Source organism: Lissotriton vulgaris, chromosome 1_1, assembly GCF_964263255.1.
Source record: "Lissotriton vulgaris chromosome 1_1, aLisVul1.2, whole genome shotgun sequence".
In the NCBI taxonomy this organism is placed as follows: domain Eukaryota; kingdom Metazoa; phylum Chordata; class Amphibia; order Caudata; family Salamandridae; genus Lissotriton; species Lissotriton vulgaris.
The window spans coordinates 769699179-769724104 of record NC_141685.1 but is presented as its reverse complement, the minus strand read 5'-3'; the positions used below and the strand labels follow the sequence as shown (position 1 = coordinate 769724104).

Sequence of the window (24926 nt, the reverse complement as noted above, 5' to 3'; positions counted from 1 at the left end):
GTCCCGATAAGGTTCCTTATGTGAAAATTCCATATGTACTGCTCGACAAACCCTGGCTTGTTGGCATCCAAATACATCCACACAATCTTTTATAAAGGTGTGTGGCGTAGCCCATGTTGCAGCTTTGCAAATGTCAGCAATAGGAATGGTTCTTAAAAAAGCTATAGAAACAACAATTTTTATTAGTGGAGTGTGCTTTTGGTGAAACAGGCAAAAGTCATTTAACTTTTGAATAGCATGTCCGGAGGCATTTAACCATCCATCTTGAAATGCCGGATTTTTAAATGGCTTTCCCTAAACAAGGGGGTGGAGAGGCAAAACTCAACTGTTTAATTTTTCTAAATGATTTAGTCCTGTTGGTGTAATACATTATTGCCCCTTTTTACATCTAAAGAGTAATACCCTTTCTACAACTACAATGGATTGATTAACCCCTCCAATGCTGGTGACTGAACCGCTCTGTCACCAGCCTCGGTCGCGCTGTGCCGGTGATGGAGCGGTTCTGTCACAGCCCACTCGGCGTGCCTGAGCTGATTCCGCGCCTGAGCGGGACGTTCCATTGAGCGGGTGGGGCCGTGACGGAACCTCTCTGTCACAAGCACAGCGCGCCCGAGGCTCGTGACGGAGCGGGACCGTCACGAGCATGGGAGCGCTGCACGCCCCCTCAACCCCCCCCCCCCTAGCACTGCAGCGGAATTGCCGTAGCAGCGAAGGGGTTAATATGGAAATTGGAAACTACTTTTGGTAGGAATTTAGGGTTCGTTCTAAGCAATGCCCTATGAATCTAAAAAAAAGTCTGTTACAGAGTTAACGCCTGAATTTCACTAACTTAGTGAAGTAATAGCGATTAAAAAAAAGCATGTTTCTATGAAAGATATTTGAATTGAAAAGAATATAATGGTGCGACAGGAGTACCCATTAATCTTCTTACGACTGCGCTGTGGTTCCTACAGACCGCTGTCACTTTTAAACTTTGATAATAAGATCCTAGATAAAATATTAGCAAAGACCAGTCTTAATAGTAGAAAAACATTTCGCACACTCAATCAGGCTTTATACCTCATAAGTAAACAGCGCTCAATCTCTGTACGCCGTTTGCCACACTGCATAGAATATCAGTTTGTTGAGCAGCTGCTGTGTTGCTCGACACGGAAAAAACTTTTGATTTGTTCGAGTGGGCTTTCCTATAAGCTACACTGGGTCGCCTGGGGGTGCCAGTTCAGTTTTTAGCGGTTTTTAATTATATACACAGCGCACATACGCCTTCACGGCACGGTGTCGGACTCTGTATATACTGGACCAAAGTAAGGTACAGTGTGCACAGCGACCACAGTCCCATGAGGATTGGCAGAGGCTAAAATTAGATATAACCTTACTCTCTAAAGTGGTAGCTTGTTCGACCAGTAAGGCACTATCAGAGGACATTGTAAAGCATTTGTTGTACACACTCAGTCAGTAAATGGTCTCACACACTCAAGAACTGAACTGTAGGCCAATTGTTTTTTATCAAAAGATAGTTTTATTTTAGAGCCAATATCAAAATATACTTTCTCAGAATGAATTACTGTTAAATACTTTTCAAATGTTGCATTGTGTTTGAAATTGTGTTGCCTATTGCAACAATTGACTATTGTAATCAAAAAGTCTATGGCCTATATGAAAACAGTGGGTGCGACTCCTTTACTCGAAACCACTAGCCCAAATTGTAAAAAAAAATCTGGAGGTGTTCAAACTGAGTAGAGGTACTAGGCAGGATGCCGCGCTCTCCCCTCTTGTTCGCCTTGGCCCTGGAGCCCCTGGCATCCTGATTACGGAGGGATCCAGTGGTCCTGGCTTCAAGTGGGCCGAGACCCAGGAGGACCGCATCTCATTGTAGGCGGAGGACATTGTGGTTTGACATCCCCGAAAGCCTTGCTCACCGCAGTATTCACCATTTCTGGCAGATATTCAGGGTATTCCATCAATTGGCTCAATCGATATTGCTTGTAGTGAAGGGACCTCTCACTGGACTCCCTAGGAACTGCCCGATACATACCACCACACAGGGCTTCAAATATCTTGGCATCTATATCACCTCTAAACCTGCAGACAGATTCGCTCAGAACCTACACCCTCCCTTGCAGAGATTAAAGACCGACTCTGAACGATGGATGAAGCTTCCGGTCTAAATGCTGGGTAGGGCTTCCCTTGTCAAGATAATGTCAAGATAATGTCCCTGCCCCGGTTCCTTTATGTCCTACAAAACTAGTTAGACCCTAGTTTCCCGCAAGCTATTTCAAAGAGATTGAAACCCTACAACACCTTTACATTGGAATGGGAAGCCACGTGTTGCATTTAAATTGAACCTTACCTGGTATGACTAAGGGATCGCCCTCACCGATCTTAAAAAATATTATTGCGCAGCTCACCTAGCAGCCATTAACCATGGCACCTACAGGCAGGCTGGAGACCTGGGTATTGCCTGGCGGGAACTATAACCGAGCGTTCTAATCAAACTCCGGGAAAAAACACCTTATCGGACCAACCAAGCAATGGGTGCAGGTCTGGAAAGCAACCACCAAAAGTATGGGGTGGGACCACAGGTAACTCTGGCTACGCCACTATTGGACTCAGAGCGGATTGGCAACCTGTGGTCCACCAAAGGGTTCGACAAGTGGGACCTCAGTCATATCTAAAATAGGCAACCTATGGGTCAAAGGCGAGGTCAAGCCATTTTCCGCCTTGCAACAAGAATATGAGTTGAATCCCACAGAGTACTTTTGATACTTACAGGTCCGCCACGCCTTACAATCCTGCAACCCCCACCGCCCCGCCATTGCGGTGAGGCTAGTGCAACTTAAAATTTTGCACTGGATCTATATCACGGGACCTGGTATGGTACAGAGGGGAAGAGCCATAGATGGCAAATGTAGAAGGGGCTGTGGAAGTGAAAGCACCTTCCTCCACATACTCTGGGAGTGCGCGCCTTTGTTCAGCAGTACTGGAAGAAGATACATGAGGTGCTGAGCGAAGTGCTAGAGCATGCACTGCCTCCGGAGGCTAAGAGATGTCTCCTGAACGTATGGGAGCCCACAGACCTAAATGATACACAAATCACTTGGATCACATTGAATTTATGATTGCGAAACGTAACATCGCTCCGGCATGGCGGGCAACCAGGGCACCTGCTATCTCCGTATGGAAGAGGGACATGGACTGGTGCATGTTTCGTAAAAAATATATACATGTAGCTAGGGAATGTCCCAAAAAAATAGTGCCACATTTGGAACAACTGGAATAAGTATAGAGGGAATGTTTGTACCCCACCACTGGTACCAGCTCAAGATAAATCATTGTAGACATGAAACGAGTCACTTGATGTCAATATACTGTGTACAATTAACCTAGCCACTATACGAAATAAGAATGTATTGTACTGTGCCTTGTGTTTTTGATTCCTACTGTTCAATAAAAAGAACTATAAAAAAAAGGTGATACTTAGAAACTTTTCCAGGTGAAATTACCAATGTTATCCTATGGAAGGAAATTCAATTTACAGGTAAAGTATGTCGGCATTACTTCTGTAATCCAGTGCTGGGCTCCTAGGTTCAGCACTGGGACATCTATCTAAAACAGGCAAGTAATTAGGTTTTTATCGTTGGCACAATATTTTAAGAATATTTGTAAGTTTCAAAAATCGACATCGCCTGCTTTTTGCTGAAAAAGTTCATAATGATATCCTAAGGAAGGAAATTCAAGTTAATGGTAAGTACGGTTAAATTTACTTTTCAGGGTCAGTACTGGGCTAAAAGATGCAGCACTGAGATCTCTCCTGATAACAGGTGAGTAAATCGGTATTCGTTGTTCGGCTGATTTTAGATGAATATTTTAAAGTTTCAAAACTCCACACACAAGAGTTTTCAAGTGAAATCAGTCAATGTTAGCCTATGGAAGAAAAGTGAGTTATCGGCTTTTAGGAAAGTACTCGGCTGGCAGAGTTAAGGTTCTGGGCATAGACACAGGGGTCTCCCAGGGTCAGGTAAGTACAGTTGGTACACCCTCAGTGCCACAGGGGCAGCCGGATGCCCAATGTTATCCAAAGAGAGGCAGGGGGCCTTCGTTTGGTGGCTGCTGGCTAGCACACCACGCGGCTGTGGGAGCTGGGCTCCTGGTCACTTGCTCAGGGCAAATGGGGAAGTAAGTTAGGACCATGGTTGCATTAGCAAGGGGCACTTGGGCAGCTGGGTGCAGGGTGCTTTGAGCCATTGGGCTCTCAATGTTATTCAATGGAAATATTGAAAGGGGAACAAAGGCTGCAGGCTCAAGAACGGAGCTTCTTCAGGAGCAAAGAGGAGTAAGTTGGCATCTTGGAGGATAGGTAGGCACCCCGGAGTTGGGCACAGAAGGCAGGGGGCGCCGGGGTGTCTTGACGTAGGGAAATCTTACCATCTGCTGGTAGCGGTTGGAGGGGTCTCTGCTTCTGAGGCTGCAGGCGTCTGGGTTGCCGAAAAGGGACCTTGGGCACTAGATTCCAGGTCAGAATCGCCGGGGGCGCCGTCCTCAGGGTCTTTGTCCACTCAGGCACAGGCCGGACTCGGCGGGTGCACAGTGTGGCAGATTCACGGTTCCTGGCTGAAACCAGGGTATTGCTGTTTGAGCAGAACCACTGTTCATGGGATTCCCAGTCTCTAAGAGGGTCAAGGCAGGCAGGTCCTCTGGGGTTTTCGAGATTGCTGTCCGCAGGAAAAGCTGGGATTTAGCAGGAGCAGGTTCAAAGATCAACAGGCTGGTTGGGCGGGAGCCAAGTCAGTTGATGTCGTCCTCTTGTAAGCAGCTGCACGCCAGGTCTTCTTGGTCTTCTTTCTTGTTATGAAATCGGGATCTGAAGAAGGAAGGTTCAGGGTACCCCTAAATACTAAATTTAGGGGCGTTACAGGTAGAAGGGCAGGGACCAATAGGTTCCTGTCCTGGGGTGAGTACATCGCCATCCTGCTCCTCTACTGTGGGAGGGGGGGGCAGGGGCCTATCTCTGATTGGGCAGGGCTCCACATCCTCAAGATGGCCGGAGCCCGGAGTTGTGCTTCACCTTACCTCTCTCACCCGAGGGGTGGAGTTGGCACAGGCTGGGCCACCCTTTTTCCTCATGTAGGGTTTCCCGCCAGTCTTCCCACCATAGTGGGGGTCAGAACTGGTGGGGGCCAGTTGCAGAGTATGACGAATGGTTTGGAGAAGCTCACAAAGGCGGTATGCCGTTGAAGCATCCCCCTGCCCATCCTGGGGAAGGAGACCTAGCACCTCGCCCAGGATGTGCATTGTTGCAGCCCCAGGAGAGCACGAGGGCTCTCCACACAGGGGTCCAGCAACATGTCTGATGTGTGGCAGGCTCTGCAGTCACTCAGCCCAGACGTGGATTGTAGGTCAGGTTTTAAGGGGGCATCTTTAAGATGCCCTCTGGTGCATTTTACATTAAATCCTACACTGGCATCAGTGCAGGTTTAATGTGCTGAGAAGTTTGGTACCAAATTTGACAGTCTTCAGTGTAGCCATTATGGTGCTGTGGAGTTCGTAATGACAACCTCCCAGCACCAAATACTCCTTAATGGCATCACTGCACTTACAGTGCCCAGAAATGGCCCTGGGTACTGTAGGGGCACAGAGCTCATGCACCTGTGCCCACACCTCTGGCATAGGGCACCCAGCTAGAGGGGTGACTGAAGTATGCCAGGGCAGAGAGTTCTGAGGGCATGGCACACAGGGTTGTGTGCCATGTCGACTCTTGGTTTAGCTCTGTACCTAGACACTCAGCCTGCAAAGGCAGTGTGTGGGTGTCAGGGTACAGGGCCCCTAAGGGTGGCACAATAAGTGCTGCAGTCCTCAGGGGTCTTCTCTGGTCACCATGCCCTGGGTAGCATTTACTAGGTGCTGGCAGGTGGCAAGAGATGCCAATTGGGCTTTAGTTTCAACACAGCTTTTAGGGAAGGAACACAGGCCCTGGGTACCTGGTTGGCAGGGACCCAGGGCGCACACTGTCAAAGCACATTAGCAGTTCAGAAAAAATTGGGGGCATACCAGTGCAAGGAAGATGGCACTCCATCCCCCCCCCCCCCCTCCCCCTCCCACAACGAAAGGTGATGAGACTAACCTTGCCCTAGGGAGTCTTCATGGTCTAAGTGGAAGAACCTGGAAAGCCATCTGCATTGGCATGGAAAGTCCCTGGTCGGTGTTCCACTTCAAAGTCCATACCCTGTAGGGAGATAGACCATTTCAATAGTTTGGGATTTTCCCCTTTCATCTGCATTAGCCATCTGAGAGGTCTGTGGTCAGTTTGAACCAGGAAGTGAGTTCCAAACAAGTAGGGCCTCAACTTCATCAGGGACCAAACCACAGCAAATGTCTCCCTCTCAATGGCACTCAAACACTGCTCTCTGGGGAGTAGCCTCTTGCTTATAAAAGCAACAGGTTGGTCTTGGCCTTCCTCATTGATCTGGGAGAGGACTGCTCCTATCCCCAGCTCTGAGGCATCAGTCATCACTATGAACTGCTTGGAGTAGTCTGGTGCTTTTAGAATGGGTGCTGAGCACATTGCTTCTTTCAGGGTGTCAAAAGGCTTTTGGCAGCTAACAGTCCAGTTTACTTTCTTGGGCATTTTATTGGATGTGAGCTCTGTGAGGGGTGCCACAATGGACCCATATCCTTTTACAAACCTCCTGTAGTATCCAGTCAAGCCAAGGTATGCCCTGACTTGGGTCTGGGTGGTTGAAGCTGCCCAGTCCATGATGCTCTGGATCTTGGGCTGTAAGGGTTGGACCTGGACTCCACCAACAAGGTAGCCCAAGTACACCACAGTGCCCTGCCCTATCTGGCATTTGGATGCCTTGATAGTCAGTCCTGCAGATTGCAGGGCTTGTAGAACCTTCCCAAGGTGGATCAGGTGATCCTGCCAGGTGGAGCTAATGACAGCAATATCAATGGCGGCCGGGTGTGACTTGCAACTATCGGTCGGCGCCGCTACTTGACCATCGGCCCCCAGCGCTTACTGCACAGCGCTCTTTACACTTTGACGTTTTGTCACTTCACCTGGAGAAATGTACACTGCCTTCTCGGAATTGCCGCTGATGTCCAGCACTTGTCAAGACGGCTCTGCATCAAGCACGTCACAGAGTGTGCCAAAATGACAGATCAGGATGTCTGAATAGAGGCAGCCCCGGGAAAAACAGAACAGATAGAAAATTCATAACTCCAAACTACATCAATGCGACTTCTGTCAACATCATGCCAGGCGTATGGGAAAAAACAGAACAGTTCATTTATGATATGAAAGAAAGGGGGCGGAGCCGAGCCGGGCGGGGACGCACCTGCGGCTGGCCTCCAACTTCATCTCCCACCTGGGCTTCCACCTTCTCTCCTGGACTTCTTGTCTTTTGTTCTGTCCTGACCGTCACCCTGCTGCTGTTGTCGGACAGTTTCTCTGGACTCTAGCCCTCCTCCCACTCCCTCATCCTTAACCCTTTTCCCCGAGGATGATCCTCAAATGTTTCTTCCCTTTGCTTCATCTCCCACCTGGGCTCCCACCCTTAGAGTGTTTCCAGTCATATCCCTCCTGTGCAGATAGAAGATAACTCTAATGACTAGTATCCTATGTGACTCTTAGATTGTATCCATGTGTATCCCCTCCCTGTGTTTAGAGTTATAGCTGTAACGACTAGTCGCCTGTGTGACTGTTGGAATATAGCCAGATGTATCCCTTCCCCCGTGTGAAGAGATAACCCTACTCACTAGAACAAAAGAAATGCGCTCCTGAAATGTGTAACGTAACTGACTCTATGTAAAGTGCTTTGATAACATGTAACGGAACGGGTGCTATGTAAAGCGCTGTGATAACCTAATTGGTTCAAGTTCGCGCTATAGAAAACTCTAAAAATAAATAAATAAATAAAATAGTGTTCATCAGGGGTGGAGAATGCTGTCTTTTCTTTGGCTCCTGGGGCCATGCAATCTGCGAGAAACCTGCAGTTAAGTCAAAGGTGCTGAGGAATTTGGCTGCCCCTAGCTTGTCTATCAACTCATCTGCTCTTGGAATGGGGTGAGCATCTGTCTTGGTGACAAAGTTGAGCCCTCTATAGTCCACACAGAACCTCATCTCTCTCTTTCCACCCTGTTGATTAGGTTTGGGGACCAGAACCAGTGGGCTAGCCCAGGGGCTCTCAGAGGTGTAAAATAGGAATACACAAGTTGAAGGATAAATTGTTTCAGTTTATTCATGAGAAAGATCCCATCCACAGGAGAGCATCCAGCCAGCATCAAGACAAAGCTACAACTGACTCTTAACTAAAAGATAACATTCTAAGAGATGTGTAGAAGATTCCAGTGCTTCATGACATCAGCGCAGCTATGTCATGAAGCACAGATGGACACAGAAGCACGATGCCACACATCTCCCTTCTAACAACAAGAACAAAAGTAAAAAGATAAGAAAACAATAATAAAGAATTAAAACATAAATCACACAGTTACGTAGTCCTTTAAATACTCGGGAGAAAAGGATACTCTAGTGGACTTGCGAGGAAGTGAAGGAGGTTCATCTCTTTGAAAATCACGACCAGAAGAAGCCTCCACAAGTTCATCTCTGACCACCACCACCCTGTTCAAATTCCAGACTCTATGATCTGCAGTTTTGATGGCATTCTTAAAAACTTTGATGACACGAATAGGCTTCTTAAAAGTTGTAGAAAGAGCCTTATTATTTTTACAGGGATTCTTAACAAGTACCCAATCACCCACTTTGACAGGTGTGACTTTTACAGAATTCTTCACATCAAAAATCTTCCTATTCTCAATTCTAGAGGATTCACGTAACATCCAATCATCACTCAAATCAGGAGAACTTGGTTGTAGATCATTAACCCATGCAGGCACAACCAGAGTATTCGCATTGCGTGATCTAAAAAGTTCTAGTAACAGCATGGGGAGATAGTCTATTGACTTTAACCTTGTTAAAAACATCTTCCCTCCAGTCTGTGCCAGCAGATTTAGCCATCCTGATAGTTTCTTTAAGAACACGGTTAAATCTCTCAACTATACCGTTCGTTTCTGGGTGGTATAAAGATGATTTTTTATGTTTAACACCTTGTTTCAACAAGAACTGTTCCATCTCTTTAGAGACCAACTGAGGACCATTATCTGTGAGGATGGTGTTAGGAATGCCCTCCCTTGCAAAAAGCTTGCCTAAGAAAGCCACCACATGTTTAGTCTCAATGCCACGAGTAATGGCAATCTCCGGCCACCTAGAAAAGAAATCAACAAGGACGAGAACATACCACTCACAACCAGCAGAAACAATAGGCCCCAAAATATCTAAGCCTACCTCTTTCCAAGGTGCATTTGGTCTATCCCTAATTACCATAGGCTGGACCTTAGGTTTTGCCACCCTCTCACTAAGAGCACAATCTATGCAATCCCTAATCTTACGCTCCACTTCCAAATCCATATTTGGCAAACCAATATGATCTTCTTAAAGTCTCCTTCGTTTTCGAGACCCCTAAATGTCCAATATGCGCTAAAGACATAAGCTCATCCCGAAGAGCCAGAGGTGGAACTAGTCTAGTGCCCCTAAAAAGTAAACCATCTTGCTCCGAAAGCTGATCCTTAACATGCCAAAATTTCTCACGCCCTTCGTTTGATTTCGGTTTAACCTTCCATCCTGTCATCAAGAGCTTGAGCACCTCCACAAGAACCAAATCTTCTTGTACCATCCTCAACCACCTCTCTTTATAACTTCCACACACTTGATAGTGCTTCATGACATCAGCGCAGCTATGTCATGAAGCAAAGATGGACACAGAAGCACGATGCCACAAGAGGGTTCAATTACCCCTAGCTCCAGCATCTTGCTGACTTCAGCTTTGATGCTTTCCTTGACTTGGTCTGATTGTCAATAGATTGTTTTTGACAGGGTTGCTGGCACCATTGTCCACATCATGGGTACACCAGCTGGTCAGACCAGGGGTCAAGGAAAAGTTGCTAGCAAACTGTTGCAAGACTTGCTTGCAGTCAGTCTGCTGTTGGGGAGAGAGGTTGTCTGAAAAGACCACTCCATACACTGACCCATCTTTTGGGCTGTAAGAGGAGACCAGGGAGAGGTTCACTCTCTGCTTCCTGTTCCTCATCAGTCACCATCAGCATGGTGGGCTTAGCCCTGTCATGTAGAGTTTCAGGCGGTTCACATGCATAACCCTTTTGGGTGTTCTTCTGGTGCCTAGGTCCACTAAGTGACCTCATTCTTTTTCTCCAGGATAGGGTAAGAGCCACTCCATCTGTCTTGGAGAGACCTTGGTGCCACTGGCTCCAAAGCCCACACATGTTGTCCAGGTTAAAATTCAACCATGGCAGCTTTCTTGTCATACCAGTGCTTCTGCAGCTTCTGGCTGGCCTCAAGATTCTTGGATGCCTTGTCCATGTACTCGGCCATTCTGGACCTTAGGCCAAGCACATAGTCCACAATGTCTTGCTTGGGTCTTGGAGAGGCCTCTTCCAACCCTCTTTCACCAGACAAAGTGGTCCCCTTACAGGATGACCAAACAGAAGTTCAAAGGGTGAAAACCCCACTCCCTTCTGTGGCACTTTCCTATAAGCAAAAACGGTAATGGAAAAAGGACATCCCATCTCCTTTTGAGTTTTTCAGGGAGTCCCATGATCATACCTTTCAATGTCTTGTTGAACCTTTCCACAAGACCATTGGTTTGTGGGTGGTATGGGGTAGTAAACTTGTACTGCACCCAACACTCCTTCCACATGTGTTTCAGGTAAGCAGACATGAAGTTGGTACCTCTGTCTAAAAACCACCTCCTTAGGAATCCCTACTCTGGTGAAGACAACCAGGAGGGCCTTGGCTACTGCAGGAGCTGTAGAAACCCTAAAGGAAATTGCTTCAGGGTACCTAGTAGCATGATCCACTACTACTAGAATGGATGTGTTCCCTGAGGCTGTGGTAGGCTCAAGTGGACCCACAATGCCCACACCTACCCTTTCAAAGGGTACCCCCACCACTGGCAGTGGTATCAGGGGGGCCTTTGGTTTGCCACCTGTCTTGCCACTGGCCTGACAGGTAACACAGGCGATCACAAACTCCTTCACCTTTTGGTTCACCTGGGGCCAGTAGAAGTGGCTAACTAGCCTTTCCCAAGTTTTGGTTTGCCCCAGGTGTCCAGCTAGGGGGATGTCAGGAGCTAAAGTTAGGAGGAACTCCCTGTACTTCTGTGGCACTACCACCCTCCTGGTAGCTCCAGGATTAGGGTCTCTTGCCTCAGCATACAGTAATCCCTATTCCCAATAAGCTCTGTGGGTACCACTGACATCTCCCTTTGCTTCTGCAGCAACTTGCTGCCTCTGTCTTTCAAGAGTGGGGCAGTCTTGCTGACCGTGGCACAGCTCTTCCCTAGTGGGTCCTCCTGGACCCAGGAGTCCAGCCTGGTAAGGCTCAAGCTCCATGGGCTCAGTTCCCTCTAGGGTTTCCAAGTCCTCTCCCTGAGGAGAGGGGTCCTGAGAGACTTGCTGTGTAGAAGCTGGTTCACCAGTGTTCTTGTTTTTTCTCTTGGTTGGTTGGGTCATACTTTCAGGCTCCAAACCTACTTTTTCACCCTTCTTGATGCTCTGTGCTCTGGTTTGCACACACACCAGTCTAAGGATAACTAGCATGGCTGAATGGGTTACTTGCTCAACCTCAGCCCAGGCTGAGGTTTCCAGGTAATTTCCAAGAAGACAGTCAGCTGGCAATTGTGGAGAGACCACTACCAGTTTCAGGCCAGTAACCTCCCCCCACACTAATGTCACCATAGCCAGAGGGTGTTGTCAGCATTGGTGACTGGGTAAGTTTTCCCAACCAAGAATTGCACTAGGGAAACCAGATTTTCCTTTACCATAGTGATGCTGGCACCTGTAATCCTCCGGGCTTCTACTCTAGTTCCATTAATGGAGGGGTATTGCAGATACTTGTTACAGTTGGGTGGCCAACCAGCTACATTGGCAACCTCCATTTCCCCCAAGGAGACTAGAATAGCTTGAGTGTATTCCCCGATTTGCTCTGGGCACCTCTCTGATCCCATCTGTAGATTTACTGTCCCTGAAATAGCTGTATTGGGTGCCTTAGGGGCTTTATTGTAGGGGCAGTTTTTGTCTACAGTTAAATGTCCCAACTTTTTACAGTTGTTACAATAGGGCTTGTTAGGATCAAAGTTCTTCCCCCTATAGGGCAGAGGCACAGTGGGTAGTGTGGGACCCACCCACCTGGACAGGTTTTTGGGGCCCTTTGGAAGATGCAGACTTTATTTAGGGGATTCTCACCACCTTTCCATTGGAGAGGTTTTGTAATCACCTTCTTTTGGTCACCCCCAATGGCTATCCTGGTCACCCTAGTCTTGACCCAATTGTCTGCCTTCTTTCCCAATTCTTGGGGAGAAATTAGACCTAGGTCTACCAAATGCTGATGCAACTTTTCATTTGTGCAATTACTCAAAATGTGTTCCTTCATAAACAAAATATAAAGTCCAGTAAAATAATGCACATTGTGTCCATTTAACCAACCATCCAGTGTTTTTACTGATTAGTCTACAAAATCTATCCAGGATTGGGTCTAGGTTTTGTGAACCCCCTGAACCTAATTCTGTACTCCTCCGTAGTGAGTACGATCAGTTTTCTTCATGAAGTCATAAGACCCTGCATCTGGCCCAGAGAGGGTCAGAAGCCTGTCTCTGCAGTTACCATAGAACAGTTCCCCCTGAGGGCCCCCCAGAGAGGTTTCTTTAGTCTTCTGATATCACAAGCCCTCTCAAAGGCTGTGAACCACTTGGTGATATCCTCACTTTTCTCAAATGTAGGGACAATCCCCTTGGGGATTTTAGGATCATAAGATTGCTCTTTATCCTTATTATTGGTATTGCTGCCACCAGAGATGGGGACTAAGCCCACCGCTTTCCTTTCTCTAGAGTCAGGAGTCTGGACTTTAGGTCTAATCTCTTAACCAACTTTGCTAAAATGTTGTCCTCTTCATTGGAGCTCTCCCCAATGGGCCCTCTGGGGCCTAGTCCACCTGTGTGGTAACCAGGCTCCCAGAAGCTGACTCTTGGAGTTAAGGGTGTAGAGACCCCCTACTTCCCTAGAGTGGGGAGGGAGACGGGGGGTGATTGGTATTATCCTCCTCCTCCTCCTCCTCTTCTTCTTCTTCTTCCTTCTCTGAACTGACGTCACCCTGTTAAGAGGGTGGCCTTTTGCATACTCAGCCAGGAGCTACTGGAGGCCTTGTTTGGTTGGATGCAGGCCCATGACTATATTTTTAAGTGTACATAGGGACCTCAATTCCTTGAAATTCAAGTGCAGGTAAGGTGTGAGGTTGAGCTACTCAACCAGGTCAATGTTATCGTCACTGACAGCTGGGTTCTGCGGAGACATTCAAAACGTTCTAACCCTCTACCCTAACTGTAGTGACTTTATTTTTCTGGATTTCTAATAGGACTTAAGCAAGGCCCTACCAGACTTAGCATTTTGGAAAAACCAATCTCAGAATTCTAAAGGCAATTCATGAGTTCTGTCGTGTGATCACATGGTAACCAAAAAGAAAATAAGTTACTTACCTGTAACTTTAGTTCCCCAGTATTGGTAACTTTCATAGATTCCCATGCTTTGTATCATTCCCCGTCATCGGAATGGGAGTCTTGGTAACAAAAATACCATAGCTGTAAGTAGAAAAGAAAGGAAAAAGGCCTAGGCCTCATTCCCTTTTGTAGCATATCACCCTCTGTGTAAAAGAGGCCAAAATTTGGCATCAGCCAATCAGAAGTGCCTCACCCCTTAGAACATTCCTGAAGGAACCTCAGAGCCTCAGATTTTCGTAGCCGTTGTGTACTTAGACACCATATCTGTTGTAGGCTGCGCTTTCCGAGGGGAGGCGGGTGGGCGCATGGGAATCTATGAAAGTTACCAATACTGGGGAACTAAAGTTACAGGTAAGTAACTTGTTTTCTTACCCCAGTATTGGAACTTTCATAGATTCCCATGCTTTGTATCAGAGTAGCAAGCAGTTAGCAAGATAATCACATTTTGCATCATAAATTATAGCAATAGGCAACATGTCGTAAGATACAAAATGTGAAAGACGGAAGGGGGAAAGAAAGGAAAGCTCACCATCAGTGGAAGAGGTTCCTCAGGACAGCCTGTCCTACTGCCGCATCATCTTGTTGCAGAGATTTCAAGCAGTAATGCTTGGTAAAGGTGTGAACGCTGCTCGAGGTAGCAGCTCTGCAAATGTTTTTAATCTGCAACCCGCGAAGAGGGCTGTTGAAGAAGCCACAGATCTTGTGGAATGTGCTCGGATCTTTCCAGTTAGAGGTTTTCCTGCAGCCTTGTGACAATGCAGAATGGCACTTGTGATCCATCTTGAAACACCCTGTTTGGATAGCGGAAGGCCCTTACCAGGACCTCCGAAGGCGACAAATAGCTGAAGATTTTCGAAAACCTTTAGTACGTTCTTAATAGAATTTCAAGCACCGTTGCACATCGAACGAATGCAATGCCTTTCTGCTGGCGTAGTAGGTTGAGGGAAGAACGCCTTCAGAATGACTGGTTCATTATAGTGGAAATCCGAGGGAACCTTAGGCATGAACCTAGGATTAGTTCTCATGATCACAGTGTTTCTCTTGAATTGAAGTAAAGGTTCTTGGATGGTCAAAGCCTGTAATTCTCCAACACGCCTAGCCGACGTGAGAGCAAGGAAGAGAGCCAATTTCCACAAAAGATATTTCATGTCAGAACGATGGATTGGTTCAAATGGACCCTTCATGAGTTGAGAAAGGACTAGATTTAAATGCCATGTAGGAGGGGGCGGTCTTGTGAGAAGTTGGCCTGATATTCAGTGTTCACTATTCTAGTGATCACTATGTATCAGTCCAAACAACCCTTATGGTGATTGGTTGTAAGTCAACCGATAGACCAGCTATCCTAGTAGCATGGACAAGAGCAGTCTTCGGGCTAAACTCTAGAGGGCGTGTTAAGCCAGCTGTTATACCATCACATATACCCCTTGAACACCAAGTGAAAGGACACCACACAAGTGTTATGAAAATAGGCAGTGTATTTATTTAGATCACAACAGCCCTGTACTCTTTATGAGGACAGGGCACTAAGCACACAACAAAACTCTTACGAAAATACTTTAAGTTGCACAATTTACACAAATGCCCGAGGGGCACGAAAAACCATATACTCAAAGTGGAATGCGAAATTACTAGCAGGTAAGTACTGTACTAATAGGCTTTGGAATCGCTAGGACTACGTTACTGAACCTTCAGATTACTAGTAGGAGGCCTAGGGGACTCGGGTGCAGAGTGTGCACTCTAAAGCGGGATGCGGGACAAAGTCTATGGAGGCTAGTAAAAGCAAAGTTAGTGTTCTCGGGCGAACCCGACTAGGTAAGTCGAAAACGAAAGTGGATCTGGACCCTTGGATATAAAGGCTATGCTGGGGCACCGAAATGCCGAAGTTACCTAGCCCAGGGGCTGCAGCTGCATAGGTCTGAAAAGACGTCGGGAATCCTCGTTGACCAACCAGGAGCCTGAAGAAAGAAGTTGCTGGCAGGCGACCAGTGAAGATTGTCCGATGGATCCAAGCCTGGATCGAAGATGGAAGACACCTGAAAGCAGAGGGGACCAAGTTCTCAATCACTAGCCAGTGATTGTGTGGGCACCAGGATGGCACCGGGCGAAGTCACCTCGACCAGGTGAGTGGGCGACGCTGGGCTCTGCAGTCTCACGGACCAGGAGGCGTTGTCGGCGACCAGGATGGAGGTGCGAGCTGTCCCACGATGGTTGATGCGGTCGGCGTCGCTGGACCCAGGATTGGGGCAACAAGTCTTGGCAAATTCAAGCCCACGCGGTGGACCTAAAATGGCGTCTGGAGTGGACCAGAAGGGTCCGGGGTGCTCCTCTTTTGGAAGGGAGCAAGGGCCAGTCTGGAGCAACCAGACCAGCAGTGATGTCGTCGGCGGGAAGGCCACAAGCCAGCGGGCTAGTAGCCAGACAACGCGGTGAGCAGCCACAAAGCAGAAGGGCCCCACGCAGATCTCGTGGATGCTGGGGGGCTGGACTTCGGTGCTGGAGCTGCTCAGGGTCGGGGCTTCTCGGACCCCAAAGCACTCACCAGAGGATCCCTCGGCGGTCGTGCTGGATAGAAGTCGTGCAGTTCTGATGATGGCCGGTCCCTCGAGGTCTCGTCGCACCTACGGTTCTCAGCTTAGCTGTAGAGGTAGGTAGAGGTCAGAGGTGCCAGGGAAGCCGGGTCTCGTCGAGCTGGTCAGTCGGATTCCGGAGGAAGGACGTGCAGCAAACCGCAGAGTTCTTAGGTGGTGCCTACGTGTGCAGGGTGACTACTCCTTAGCCACAAGGGAGAAATCTTGAGAAGAAGTCGAGAGTTCCTTTCGTAGAAAGTAGTTTCTTGATTCAAAGATGATCTAATTTGGATGGGTCCCCGCTCCTGCCTTTATCCTAAAGAAAGGGGTGGGTACGCGACTAGGTCCTGCCCTAGGGGTGGGACCAGGAAGGGGGGTGGTTACACCCCTCTCCCATGCTGGACTTTCACCAGGCCAGGGGCTGGTGTTCCCCTGGAACTGGTTCTAGCCGGCAGATGCGTAGTGAGCACTGGGGTGCCACTTGCAGTCACCTTCCTGTAAAGCCCTGCCTACCCAGGATACACAAAACCCTGTCTGGGATGGTGCTAGCACCGCCCCTGACAGGAAACCCTTTGTCCAAGCTCCCCTCGCTGGAAGGACTTCCAGCTGCAGGGGGTCAGACTCGTGTCTGTGGTGGCAGCATCAATTTTGTGATGCTGAGGCTTGAGTTAACTTTAACCGGGGTTCACAGTTACATACATGTCATGTCCCTCTAGAAGGGTGGAATGCTAACCCCGTCGCCAGAATTGGCGAGGGGTTAGTATTCCAATTCGTATGACACCTTACTCGACATGTTTTGATAAAGCGATACCAAAGATAGCATTTAACCGCAAGGATTATAATGCACTTAAGAGTATATGGTATGCGTTATCATGGAACAGCTATTAGGACTTGGTTCCGCAAGCTGCAAACGGGCTCAGCTCATGCCAGAGCACCATCTCACACGATTCCAAGCACTCTGCCTTCAGGATTGTCAAGGCCTGCCATAGGAGTGACTGATAGGAATCTGTGTGTCCATTTCTAGGGTTAGATATAGGTATACTATACCTAAAGCAAAGGGTGATTATACCACCTTGCCCCAGCTGTCGTGCAGCCAGTTGTGTCAGATTTAAATGGCCAGCCAGGGGTGGCATAATACATGCTTCAGCCCCTGGTAGGCCCTGGGTACACCTATGCCCTGAGTTACAGGGTCTGATAAGGTGGCCCAGTACCAATTGGAAATGTACCTAAGGTACATGGAATCCATTTTAGAGAGAGCAGTAGGCCTGGGGTCCTGATTGGCAGGGTCCCAGGCCAACTAAGTCGGAAAACCAGCAAAACACCAGGTTGGGGGCAACCATAGTCAGGTATCCACCTTCCTACAGGTCTCACCGGTGGATAGACCCTGAACAAGCCCTTAATAAATTGCTTGATAATCCTGGAAGACCACAAGGAAGGACCGGATCCTGTCCTTCTGAACCTTGACGAAGCAGCCAAATGGACCTTAATTGATGAATAGGCTTGTCCCGACTTAGCCAAGGACAGCAGATAAGGTAGGATCTGATGAGGCTTGGAATTGAAAGGATCAATGATTTCTTTCTTACACCAGCAACAAAATCTTTTCCACTTAAGGCGGTAAGTCCTGTTTGTTGAAGGAGCCCTTGCCTGGGACAGAACCTCCTTAATTTCTCTTGATAAGGGCAGGTTCTTAAACTCTCGCTGCTCAGGAGCCATGCAGTCAGGTGTAACTACTGTGGATCTGGGTGCCAAATTTGGCCGTCTGACATCGTGAGAAGATCCGGCAGAATCCTCAAAGGAAAGGGAGGAGCTATCGACAACAGATGGAACTCCGTGTACCAGAACTGCCTTGGTCAAGCCAGGGCTATCAGGATCATCCTGCACGGCTCCACCTTGATTTTCCTGATAAGTCGTGGGATCAGAGGAATGGGAGGAAAAGCGTAGACAAATGTCCTCGACCATGCTATCGAAAGTGCACTCCCCAGTGAACCTTGAAGGTGAAGCCTGCTTGCGTAAGACCGGCATTTCTTGTTGGTCGGAGTGGCAAAGAGATCGATCTCCGGTCTGCCCCACTGGCTGAAGATCTCTTCCAAAACTGTCTGATTCAAATCCCACTCGTGGCTGACTGAGGATGACCTGCTCAGCCTGTCGGTGTTTTCGTCTAGGATCCCTGGTAAGTGTTCTGCCTTCAGTGATATCCCCTGAAGGATCGCCCATTCCCAGATCTGTTGAGCTTCTTGCGACAAAGGACGAGATCTGGTTCCTCCTTCCTTGTTCACATAGTGCATGGCCGTGGTGTTGTCCGTCCTGATAAGCACTTGCGAACCTGCTAGGCGAGGAAGAAAAGCTTGCAGAGCCAGTCTTATCGCCCTTAGTTCTAAAAGGTTGATGTGGAGACCTTTCTCCTGGGGCGACCAATGCCCGCTGACATGTAGGTCTTGCATCACTGCTCCCCAACCCTCCAACGACGTGTCCGTTGTCACTACATGTGGGGACGGGTCACTTACGAAGGATAGACCTTGGGGCAAGTTGTTTTGATCTGTCCAACATAAGGTTGCGTCTTTCATCCTCAGAGTGACCGTCACTATGTTCTCGAATGAACCGTGCACCTATTGCCACTGGTTGTCCAGTTCCTCCTGCAGAGGACTCATTCTGAGTCTGCGATGGGGAATCAGTGGAATGCACAATGAAATCACCCCCAGTAGGGATTTGTATCAGCGTACAGAAAGACACCTTCTTGCACATAAGTCCCGAGCCAAGGTCTGTAATTTTTCCCTCCTTTCCAGAGTACGGAAGGCTCTTGAGAGGTTTGAATCCAAGAGGGCCCCCAGGAAGCGAGCCTTTTTTGACGGGACCGGAGAGGACTTCTCGTTGTTTAGAGTGAGGCCTAGATTCTGGAACAGATTCGTACAAGCTTGAACAGCCTCTAGCGCTGCCTCCCTGGACAGAGCTTTCAGCAACCTGTCGTCCAGGTAGGGGAAGACTTGGAAATGGTTCTTTCGCAGGGAAAGCTGCTACTGGCGCCAGGACCTTTGTAAAAATCCTCGGGGCTGAGAGGAGTCAAAGGGTAAAACCCTGAATTGAAAATGGCTCTTGGCTACTGTGAATCGCAGAAACCTTCTGTGTGCTGGGTGGATCGGAACATGTATATACGCATCCTCGAGATAGAGCGCGGCCATGAAATCTCCCGGATTGATGAGCTTCAAGATGTCCTGGAGAGAGACCATCCGGAAAGATAGGGAGATGAGATAGTGGTTTAGCTCTTTGAGGTCTAAAATGGGGCGCCATTTTTCTAGCGTTTTCCTCACCAGGAAGAACTTGGAATAAAATCCTTGTCCCCTTTGGTTTGTGGGAACCGGCTCTATTGCTCCCTTCCGGAGCATCTGTTGGACTTTGAGCCGCAGGAGACGCTGGTGTTTCGACGGAATGGCTGCCGGGGGCTTGGGTGGAGGGACTTGCGTGAATTCCAAAGTATGCCCTTTCCGAATGATGTTGAGCACCCAACGGTCCGATGTTATTTTGGACCAGTTTTGAAGGTATTTGGTGACCCTGCCTCCAACTGATGATTTCTTGAAGTAGGGTGCAGTAGGAAGAGCCATGAGGCCGCTATTGGCACTTGGACGAGTCCCGTCCTCGTCCAGCCTGTTTTCCCTTATTGTAAGGCCTGAAGTAGTTTGTCGACTGGCCCTGGCGCTGTTGATAGGGCTGCCGGTATTGCTGTGAACCTGAGCACGTGGAGGAGTAGCGCTGTTGTGTGAAGGACCCTCTATAGGTACCACCTCTGCCTCTGGCTCCTTTAAAGGGAGACTTGCGGTATTGAAGAGTCCCTAAGGACCTGGCAGGCTCCGTATCCTTTATTTCTTGAAGGGTATCATCTATGAGTTTCCCAAACAATGCCTCACCATCAAAAGGAAGATCAAGGACCTTGTTCTGGATCTCAGGCCGGAACCAAGTCGCTTTGAGCCATCCTTGGCGACGGAGGACTGCCGCCCCAGCCAGGGATCGAAACGCGGTGGTTACAATATCCATTGCACAGTCAATGGTTTCCATTGAAGTCGCTTCTCCCTCCTGCAGAATCTTTGCTTCAGATGTACGGGGCGAAATCGCACCAAAGCTGGCGGTTATATCTCCCCAAGATCGCCAGGGCATTAGCGGCCCGTACTAGTAAACTCGCCATTGAAGAGAACCTCTTCCCCGCATAGTTCAATCTCCGCCCTTCTTTGTCCAGAGGAGCTGTTAAGGGAGCAGAGGGGTTACGGGATTTTCTCTGCGCTGCCTGCGAGATAACGGAATCTGGTCTTCGATGACCCGTAAAGGCTGCGGGACCCTCATCGTGTGCCTTGTATTTCTTGTCCAGACGCAGTGGCACAGGGACCACCGTCACCGGGTTCTTCATGGCCTTAAGGCCCTCCTTCCACAAATGATCCACAATAGGGATGGACCTTGTCGATTTCCTAAAAGGCTCCTTGAAATCGTATAGAAAACTATCAGTAGTAACCTTAGGCATGGCCAATTTGAATCTGCCCGCTGCTCTCTCCATCAACTGATAAAAACCCCCTATGTCCGCTGGCGGGGAATCCGCCGGATCTGGGACTGGTGAAGCGGGATCCGCAATGATATATTCGTCATATTCAGTATTCGGAATAGAGTCATGATCTGACTGCTGGTCCCCATCCGAGGAATCATGGACCTCTTGCAGCCCGGAGGAATCTTGTTGGAAGGATGTCTGAGGCTGTGGTGAAATTTGAGCCTGTAAAGATGGCGTCACTGGTGAAGGCGAACATACTGCAGGTGTAGCAGATGCTGCCGGGACATGAAGTGGCTTATTCGCCCTAGGTTTGTAGTCTTGCAGCATGTTATGTAGATCTTGGAGAAAAGATGGCACCGTCACCATATCTTGGGCCGAATGATGTTGCGACTGGGCCGCTTGATGTTGATCACTCTCCTCCTGGACGTATTCACCCTCAGAGTCCGTCTCCAGGCACTTGAACAGAAGTTGGGAGGGACTATTGGCATAGCTGTAAGCGTCATGGTCCTCATCTCTGACTCCCATTCTTGAAAAAGCATAGTTGGTGGAAGGGGGGATACACTCCTCGGAGAAGTCATCTCCGGCGTGATTCTCGTCACAGAAATGGTAATCCTTTTCTCAGAGGATAATATCGTCGACGGTTCCGTCGTCGACGGCTGTACATGCGTCGACGAGATCGGGGTCGTCGAAGTAGTCGACGAGGAAACTGTGGGCACACCAGCCGTCGTCCTCGTCAGTCGTCGTTGCCCTAGTCGGCGAGACTGTCGTCTACGTCATCGTCGACACCACCCTCGACGTCGTCACCATAGTCGTCGGTGACACTGTAACCTTCGTCGTCAGCGCCTTTGCCGGCAGAGTCTTCGTCGTCGGCGCAATCTTAGTCGTCGACGTCATCTTCGTCGCCTTCTCAGTCGACGCTGGCGTACCTGCCGTCGACTACCTTCGTCGACGAAACTCCCGTTGTCGACGATATCAACTTCTAAGCCGATTATTTCGTCAACGGAACCTCCGGCGTCGATGTCTTAGTCGTAGAGGACTTAGAGCTCCTCTCAGAAGATTGAGAAGAAGGTTTTTTGAAGGCTGAGGCAGTCATCTCACCTTTTGAAGGCGTAACTTTTCACTTCTGTGAGATTTGCTGGGACCTAGGCCCTCAGACTCACTGGGGTCTTTTTAGAGGCCTTAGAAGGTCTTTCCACAGAAGGGGAAGGAGAACCCCCACCCCTCTTCACTGACCTTCTTGAGGAAGACATCGACGCTGCATCCTCACTGTCAATAGAGACAGTATCCTTCCTGGACTTCAGCTTCTGGAGCCATGTCAAGAGTCTACCCTCACGGTCCCGGAGGGTCTTGGTTGTGAAGGTGCGACAGATCTTGCAGTCAGCAGCCTGGTGGTCAGGATAGAGGCAATAGATGCAGTCTTTGTGCCTATCCTCCACAAAAAGCCTTTTCTTGCCACAGGTGGAACAAGGCTTGAAAAGGGCTTTTTTCTTCTCCATTTCACTCATCCTGGAAAATAGTCCGTAATCCTGAAGAGAATCTAAAAGATTCTGAAGAAAATATCCAAAGTAATTCCTTAGAAAAGTAGACGTTGAGCAGAGCTCACAGGAGACTCCCTAAGCACAACGTGCGGTAGAAAATCTGAGGCTCTGAGGTTCCTTCAGGAAGGTTCTAAGGGGTGAGGCACTTCTGATTGGCTGATGCCAAAGTTTGGTCTCTTTTACACAAAGAGGGTGATATGCTACAAAAGGGAATAAGGCCTAGGCCTTTTCTCTTTGTCTTTTGTACCTACAGCTATGGTATTTTTGTTACCGAGACTCCCATTCCGACGACTGGGAATGATACAAAGCATGGGAATCTATGAAAGTTCTAATACTGGGGGAGTCCAACAAATGCAAGTTTGTATCCCACCGCTGATCCACCAATGTGAGAAAGTGGCTCTATATATACTGGACCAGAATAAGGTACAGTGTGTATAGAGTCCACAAACCCCAGAGGTATAACAGAGGTTAAAGCCAGGTGTGACCTTACTCTATAAAGTGGTAGCTTGGTCGAGCAATAAGGCAGTACCAGAGGACAGTGTAAAGCATTTGTTGTACACACTCAGTCAGCAAAAGGTTTCACACACTCCAAGACTGAACTCCGGGCCAATCGTTTTTATATCAAAAGAGTTGTTTTATTTCTAGAACCAACAGGCATCAAAAATATATTGTTCTCAATATGAGAGGTCTCGGATGAGTACTTTGCAGAAAGGCAATAAACTCTGTAGAGACAATAGGTACAGGGGTTGCAGTAGGCAACATAATTCTACACACAATTTAGCATTGAGCTCAATGGATTTCCTTATATAAACACAGGTGATTACTTTGTAGATTACTTTGGCAATTCCAGGACTGGCTCCTAGGTTCAGTCCTGGGGTCTAAGCTGGAAACAGCTTAGCAAAAAGTTTTAGGTATTGTGGTGATTTTTCAGGAATAAAAAGCTATTTTAAAAGTTCACACTTAGAAACATTTCAACAGAAATCTGGCAATGTTACCCAATGGGAGAAAATTCAGGTTGCAGGTAAAGTACGATCTCGTTACTTTTGTAATCCAGTACTGGTCTTCTGGGGCCAGCACTGGGGTCTCAACTCAACACAGGTAAGTCATTACGTTTCAGTATTTCGTATGATTTTTAAAGAATATTTCTAGTTTTCAAAAGTAGACAGTTAAAAGAAATTTCATAGAAAAGCAGACAATTGATTCCTATGGAGAAAATACAAGTTACTAGTAAACCAGCTAGGTATTACTTTTGCGTTTCAGCACTGGGCTACAAGGTACAGTACTGGCTCCTCTCCTGATCACAGGTGAGTATTTCGGATGATTTTATATGAATATTTAAAGTTTTCAAAAGTGGACAATTAGAGGATTTTTCGAGTCAAACCAGTCAATGTTATTCAATGGCAGGTAAGTGAGTTACCGGTTTCCTAGTGAGTACTCGACTGGTGAAGTTGTGGTCAGGGCGTAGACTCAGGGGTCCCCCAGGGTCAGGTAGGTTCAGTTGGTTCACCCTCAGCGGCGCAGGGGCGGCCGGGTGCAGAGTTAGTTAGGCCCAAGTTATCCAATGGGGACGGAGGGCACGCAGCTGTAAGAGCTGGGCTCCTGGTCACTTGCTCAGAGCAAAGGGGGAAGCAGGATAGGACAAAGGTGGCACAGCCAGCGGTACTCGGGCGGCTGGGTGCAGTGTGCTTTTGAGCCGTCGGGCGCTCAGTGTTATCCAATGGAATAGGTCAAAAGGGAACAAAGGCTGCAGGCTCGGGCCGGAGACTCTCCAGGGGAGACCAGCACGCCGAGAGGTAAGATGGGATCTTGGAGCACAGGTAGGTACCCCAAAGGGAGGCACAGGGGGCTGTAGGGTGCCGGATGCAGGGGTGTCTTTGTGTGTCGGAAAAGCTAACGCTCAAGCTGGTCTCGGTTGTGTGGCCCCTAGTTCTGAGTCTGCAGACATAGTCTGGTTTGTCGAGGAGGGTCTTTGGGCACTGGACTTCGGGTCCCAGTCGCCAGGGGGACGTCCTTGTGGTCTTGGATCACTCAGGCACGGGCCGGGCTCAGCGAGTGAGAAGTGGACTGGTCCGGAGCTTCCTGGCTGACACCAGGGGGGTTGTTGCAACAGAGCCTCTGCTGATGGGAATCCCAGTCTTTAAGAGTGTCAAGGTTGCTGTCCGCAGGAGTCGCTGGGATTCAGGCAGGAGCAGGTTCCAGGATCGACAGGCCGGTAGGACTGGGGCCAATTCAGTTGTTGTCGTCCTGTTAGCAGCTGCGCGGAGGGTCTTCTTGATCTTTCTTCTTTTGGTATCAGGATCCGAGGAGGAAAGGTTCAGGGAGCCCCTAAATATTGAATTTAGGGGCGTTACAGGCAGGGCAAGGGCAGGGGCAGAGACCAATAGGTCCCTGTCCTGGGGTGGGTACACCCCCTAGCCTGCTCCTCTCCTGTGGGAAGGGGGCAGGATCCTAGTGTGATTGGGCAGGGCTCCACATCTTCAAGATGGCCGGAGTCCAGGGCCGTGCTCCACCTAGTCTCCCCCACCTGAGGGGTGGGGTTGGCACAGGCAGGCACACCCCCTTCCTGACGTAGTTCTTCCCGCCAGGACTGGTGGTGGTCAGTTGCTGGGTATAGCAAATGGTCTGGAGAAGCTCACAGAGGCGGCATGCCTTTGAAGCTTCCCCTGCCCAT

The 24926-nt window shown here is 48.7% G+C and overlaps 1 protein-coding gene across 3 annotated transcripts in view; it reads right to left on the bottom strand.

Moving 5' to 3' along the window:
* Positions 1 to 24926, bottom strand: part of PRRC2C (proline rich coiled-coil 2C) — a 1200196-nt gene that overhangs the window by 762200 nt on the left and 413070 nt on the right. The window lies entirely within an intron of this gene.